This window comes from Halichoerus grypus, chromosome 3 (assembly GCF_964656455.1).
Source record: "Halichoerus grypus chromosome 3, mHalGry1.hap1.1, whole genome shotgun sequence".
NCBI classification, from domain to species: domain Eukaryota; kingdom Metazoa; phylum Chordata; class Mammalia; order Carnivora; family Phocidae; genus Halichoerus; species Halichoerus grypus.
The window spans coordinates 36,684,395-36,691,446 of record NC_135714.1 but is presented as its reverse complement, the minus strand read 5'-3'; the positions used below and the strand labels follow the sequence as shown (position 1 = coordinate 36,691,446).

General features: G+C 37.0%; 1 pseudogene; it reads left to right on the top strand.

Moving 5' to 3' along the window:
* The first annotated feature begins 1,978 nt into the window (after positions 1–1,978).
* Positions 1,979–2,460, top strand: LOC118533581 (ATP synthase peripheral stalk subunit d, mitochondrial pseudogene; annotated as a pseudogene).
* The last annotated feature ends 4,592 nt before the right edge of the window (positions 2,461–7,052 follow it).

Genomic DNA, 7,052 nt, shown 5'->3' with positions numbered 1-7,052 from the left:
CCTATTCATCGAGGCCACCTTTGCCAAATCAGCAATAACCTCCACATCTGGCTAAGTCCAATTGTCAATTCTCAGTCATTCATTTTATTTGAACTCTCACAGGTATTTGATTACCCTCCTCACCAACCCCTGTGCTGAAACACTTCACTAGACTTCTGGGACATCGCACACTTTCTTTTTTTACTATCTCACTGATGGCTCCTTCTCAACTCTCTGACTGGGCTTTCTTCCTTTCCTCAATCTCAAATCTCTTCTGTATATACTCACTTACTAGATGAGCTCATTTAATTGCATAGCTTTAAAATCTAATGGCTCCCAAATTTCTATCTCCCATCCAGCAATCTCCCCTAAGCTCTGGACACGAACCACAAGTCACCCAGTTGCTCAGTCTAAAAACTAGTAGTCTGTCTTCATCATTCTTACTTTTACTTCCAACATCTGATCCATCAGAACATCCTGTTGACTCTATAATCAAAATAATCAAAATGTATCCCAAATTTGAGCATGTCTCATGAGTTCTTTCATTGCCAATGCTCCTTCAAGCCATTATCATCTGTTGTCTAACTGAAGCAATCTTCTTACTGGTTTCCAGCTTCCACACTTTCTCCCCAGTAGGCTTTTCTACACACACAACCTTTATGATCCTTGAAAAATGTAAATCAGCTGTGTTATTCCAAGTCCAGAGCCCTTTAATGGCTTTCTTTAACATTTACAATAAAATTCAACCACCTTTTCATAGCTCAGAAACTTATTATTCAAAGAGTGGTCCTCAGAACAACAGCAATAGCATCCTCTGGAAGACTGCTAGAAATTCAGAATCCCAACCCTTGCCCCAGACTAACTGAGTCAGAGTCTGTGTTTTAACAAGATCTTAGATGATTTGTATGCACAACAAATCTTGAAAAGCACTGCTGGAGAGAAGAAGGCCTTGACTGAATGATCTGACCATGTTTTGCCTTCCTGACCTAATCTCCTTCCATTCTCTCCCTTGTTCCCTGGTTTTACTGCTACTTCTTAGACAACCAAGTTTATCCACCTCAAGATCTTTATAGCCATTCAGTCTACCTGCAAAATTCTTCCTCCAAATCTTTCATATTAGTCAGGTCTCTGTTCATATTTTACCTCCTTAGAGAGGCCTTTACTGGCTATTCTTTCTGAAACAGTACCTCTCCTCACTTTGCTCAATCTATGGTATTGCCTTACACTCCCAGAGTTCTTACAATTACCTGAAATTATGTTATTTGTTTCTTTGTTTTCCATCTCTAAACACTTTGAGGCCAGAGACTTTGTCTATATACAACAGTTCCTCACAAAAAATAGCAGGTTAATATGTACTGATTTAAAGAGTGAATGAATGAATAAGACTGTGGTTTGCTATTGATTGTTGTAGTAAACAAGACAACCAAGGTTACAGCCCTAATAGAAATTACAATGGCAATGGGGGGAAAATAGACAATAAATAAGACAATTACAAAAGTATGAGAAGAATACTAAGGTAGGAATGTGTAGAAAAGAAGGTGGGACTTTAGTAAATGTTGGACTTCTATAGTTTATAACCCATTAATGGGCCTGTTAGTGAAGCATGGAATTTTCTTAAAATTTTGCTCTATTTGCACTGAGATGACCTTACCAACTCTTTGTTTAAGAGACATGAAGCACTGGTGCTGTTTGTTTAAGTGATTTATTTATAAAATCATCCTATTGCTTAGCTATGCATTTACATGATAGACTTAAAATTTTTACCTTTCAAAAGTGCTTTTACATAAAATAAATTATAGGTAAAAATTGCTCTAAATTCAGGATGTAAGCTGACATTTTCTATGCATAGAAATAGTAATACACAGAAAAGGTTTGATGTTTTTACTATGAAAAATTATAACCTCCATATAAATATCCACATAAACAAAGTACTAAATATTTCATAATAGCAACACATAAGAATAAATTCTATTTAGGGGGGTTGGTGAAGGATCTCAAGATGGCTGCGTGAAAACTTGCTCTAAAAACCATTGACTGGATAGCTTTTGGGGAGATCATACCCCCAAACCAGAAGGCCATTGCTAACTCCCTGAAATCCTGGAATGAGACACTTACCTCCAGGTTGGCTACTCTCCCTGAGAAACCACCTGCTATCGACTGGGCTTACTACAAGGCCAATGTGGTGAAGGCTGGTTTGGTAGATGACTTTGAGAAGAAGTTTAATGCCCTGAAGGTTCCTGTGCCAGAGGATAAATATACTGTTCAGGTGGATGCTGAAGAAAAAGAAGATGTGAAAAGTTGTGCCGAATTTTTGTCTCAAAGGCCAGGATTGAGGAATATGAAAAAGAGCTGGAGAAGATGAGGAACATAATTCCATTTGATCAGATGACCATTGAGGACCTGAATGAAGTCTTCCCAGAAACCAAATTAGACAAGAAGAAGTATCCCTATTGGCCTCACAAACCAATTTAGAATTTATAAACTTGAGTTGGGGAGAAAGCTCTGGCCGTCGTATTGTAAATGCTGGACATTAAAAATAATGATATGGTGAAAAAAAAAAAAGAATAAATTCTATTTAATAGTTTCTAATAGCAAAATTATGAAATACATAAGAATTAATGTAAGGGGTCCCCTGCTTGTGTTCCCTTTCTCACTGTGTCTCTCTCTGTCAAATAAATAAATAAAAATCTTTAATAAAAAAAAGAATTAATGTAAAAATAAATATGGATGATCTCTATGAAAATAATTACAAAATACTAGATTCACTTTTTTAGGAAGACTAGAATATGCAGATGGATATACTATACCCCAGGACAAGAAATTGAACTTTGTAAAAGAACATCCCCAAAATAAATGTATATTTATATACATATATATATGTATATATACATATATATACATATACATATACATAAATATAAATATATTTAATTCCAATTAAAATTCCAGGAGTATTTTTCATGGAAGTTGGCAAAGTGATTTTAAGGTTAATCTGAAAAAAATAAGCAAATATATAGCCATGAAAAATCAGAAATAATCTAAATTTATTACAATAGGCAGTGAGTTAAGTCAATTATTTTTCATCTCTATGGTCGAATGTTAGGTAACGATAGAAAAATAATTTTGAAGAATCATGAGAAAATACATGTATTAAATTCTCATAATTTTGATATTTACTGAGGAATTATTATGGGTTGACCTGCATGCTTTACATTATTAACTCACTTTATCTTCACAGTAACTTTATGAAGTGTTCTTATCATCACCTCCATTTTATAGATGAGGCTACTGAATTACTAAAAGGCAAAATTACTTGCTCAAGGTTATTTAACCAACTACAAGGATTTGAGTCAGGGAAGTCTGACTCCAGAGTCCATAACCACAACATAACACTGCCTATTACTGAGCAAAACCCCTCATTACATCTTCATGGCCACCAACATGTTTACTATTTATTCTACTCAGATTTATCCTTTCCCTTCAACCTCGGCCAATGCTAGATAGAGCCAAAAAGCTTTACCTGATGGAGAATAACAGTATAGAAGAAGAATCCAGAATGTCTAAAAGGACTAAAATGTTGCCTTCATGACTCCTGGGCCCATTTCTGAACTCTAGTTGGAATAAGCTATGCATACTCAGATCTCGTTATCATTTAGTTAGGAAAATCTCACAAAATATAGGCCTCTTCTCCATTCCAAGTTATAATGAGTGTATTATATAGATTTGTATGGAATGGAGATACTTTTCTTTTCTAATAAATGGTGAAATTTATTTATGTTCAGTGGAGTATATTACAGAATAAGTGATAAAGTGAAAGGAAGCATAATTAGGGTACACAACTAGAAATATATGTTTTTGTTTAATACACTCTGACAACCCTTTTCCCTTTCCCTTTCCGCAAATGTTTTCAACTTCTTTCATCTGAGAAAGTGACATTTTTTCACTTTTCTGTCTTTACTGGTTGGATAAAAGTTACAGATTGTGTACTAAGGGTAAATGGCACATTTGGAGTCAAGAAATGGCCTTCATTTCTACAGGAATGATTGGGGACATGTGCTGAAAATAAAAGTCCTGAATTACTTAGACTCAAGTGCCCCAGTTCACAACAGTTTAACTAGGGCAGTGGCCTTTGCAACATTTGAGGACAGATGTTTTCCTACTCTGCTCTGGTTCCCAGTGAAGAATGCCAACTGTGAGACCACATTGACCATCTCCCACTCCTCTTTTTCTTAGAGCACTGTATGTTCTGTACCATTTCTCAGTGACACAGTCAAGGATCTATAGCTTTTCAAATCCATTTTCATTTCTAAGTGGAAGTTGGGAATTAGTATTATTTTTTTTAAGTTTAAAAACCAATCAGGCTACATCACAGAGAATCTCTGATGATGGTGGCTAAGTACATATTTTCAGGAAAAAAAGTAGATTTTTTAATGAAGGTAGGATTCATGGGCTTTTACACTGCTAATTAGCCATGCAAAGTGGTGACAATATTATGTATAAGGACTTTGATGTCAAAGAAAGAAGAAGGAAGGAAAGAAGAAAGAAAGAAGGAAGGAAGGAGGGAAGGAAGGAAGGTGAGGAAGGGAGGGGGAAGAGAGGAGGAAGGAAAGGAGGAAGGTGGGAAGGAAAAAAGGAAGGAAGGAGGGAAGGAAGGAAGGAGGGAAGGATGGAAGGAAGGAAGGAAGGTAGGAAGGAAGGAAGAAGAGAAAGGGAGGGAAGGAGGGAATCCTAGATTCTGGTCCTGGGTTCTGCACATAGACAGCTTGGTGACTTTTTCACACAGAAAATGAAGTCAATGATGCAGAGTTTGCAAGGTCCTTACGAAGTCTAAATAAGATGCTGCATATAAATTACATAGCCTAGTGCCAGCCAGGAACATAGTAATTACTCAGTAAATGGAAACCTGCCCCGGCTCTAATAGATCCTCTAGGATGAGCTTTTAAGAAAGACTATTTGCTTTTCCATTATATCATGAATAAAATTATGAGTAAAGGATAATGACCTTAATTGATATACATACGTAGTGGAAAGCAATTGTTTTGACATAGTAATGCAATTGGTGAGGGGATCATGTCAAGGCTAGCTAAACTTTTTTTTAAGTGTTACTAGAAATGTTAACACAATTTTACAAATTTGAAATAAAGGTCTTCATTGAAGTTTAATTATTTGTCTACCAAGCATCTAAACCTCTTTCTTATGTTCAAGATACCCCCCACCTGCCCCCAATCTGCCAGAGCAGAAACCAAAGCAGGAGTTCTATCCTTTCTCTCCGACCCCTGACCCATAGTGGCAAGTGAACCAGGATCAGCCAGTTAGATCCTGTTGGTTAGCGCTTGGAATCCTGATAAACTGGTAACAAAGGCAGAGGGACAATTGAAAGTGCTCATGGAAACAGACGATCAGATTCAAGCAGGGGCAGAAGGAGTGTGACAGAACAGCAAGCAAGGGCAGATCCTGGCAGGGCCTTCCTGGTGACCTAGTGAAAGGCATGCACAACCTCGGTTGCTGCCTATAACTAGCAGCAGTGAGCTCACCACCGAAATAGGCACTGCAGTTTGTCTTGCTTTTGGAAAATGTGGAAACTATGGAATTTATCCTTATTTAATAAAAAGTGTGGGCCATGTAGATAAATGGCCATTCGGAACTTCCCTCCAAGGGGCATTTGTTGAACAGGCAGGCGGGGATGAGAGAGAAGCCAGTACAAGCACAGGCAAGATTGTCCTTGTGTCAAAAGGGTATTAGAGGAACTTTTACAGAATCTTTCCATATTTCTTGGATTCTCTCAGAATGATTATTTGCAGAGGCCTCAAAATGCTATTTAGTGTTTTTATGTTTGATATTCTTCATTCTCTCAGAGAGACTGCTGGAGAGAGTCCCAAAAATATATAGAATATGCAAGGATATTTTTATTCCTAGCATTATTTCTGGAAACACTGACTACAAAAGCATTTATTTTATAGCTATTTGGATATGACCCTTGGTCTGTCTCGCTGCAAGGAACCATAGAGCCAGGTGTAATACTTTGCACACCTATAACTTATACTTGCCTTATTTATCTGCCCTGAGTCATGAGTGCTATTAAGAAATAATGCTTAATTAAAATGATCAATCAGAAATATAAATAACCCCTCCCCGATATGCATTAATGCTTCCTTATCCTATTAGAAATACCACTTCCAAGAAGATTTCCCATGTTAAATTCCCTTCAGCATAAACTATTCAATAAACCTTTTATCATGTATAAGCTTTGATAATAAAATAGCTTCCTTAAATAGCCATTAATATTTACTTAAACATATTTTCATAGATTATTATTTTAGAATAATGAAAAATTCTATTTACTGATCTTTGCTCTCAATTATAGTTTCATCTTGAGAAGATTCTTCTTGAGCAGAATGAACTAATCCAGAATATTTTTAAATTATCACCAGAAATGTTATGGATCATGTGCACAACCTCACAGAACTTCAGAACCAGCAGCCATTGGTAATGAGAGGCTTCTCTCTTAAATGACCCAGAGCTGCCAATACCAGGCTGCCCCCCCAGCTCCGCGTGTGCTGCCCAAAGGATAGGCCAGTGGAGTTGTTTGGGTTTGCTGTTGTTGTTGTTTCAGATTCTTCCACTCTGGTTTTCTACTTTTATTTCCCTTCCCTGTGGTAGAAAAAGAAAAAACATTATGTATGTATACAATAGGCTGGAAGAAAGTATCTAAAGAACTAATACATGGTGGGCATCTACTATATTTCAGTGTTTTATATAGAATGTCTCATTTTATCATCAGAAAAAACAGTGAGGGGGCACCTGGGTGGTTCAGTTGGTTACGCATCTGCCTTTGGCTCAGGTCATGATCCCGGGGTCCTGGGATTGAGTCCCACGTTGGGTTCCCCGCTCAGCAGGGAATCTGCTTGCCCTTCTCCCTCTGCCCCTCCCCCCAATTGGTATGCTCTCTCTCAGTCTCAAATAGATAAATAAAATCTTAAAAAAAAAAAAGAAAAAGCAATGAGCATTTATGCTAATGAAAAATATAAAGTAAGAGAATATAGTGCCTTTTTAATGTGTTCCCATGGCATCCT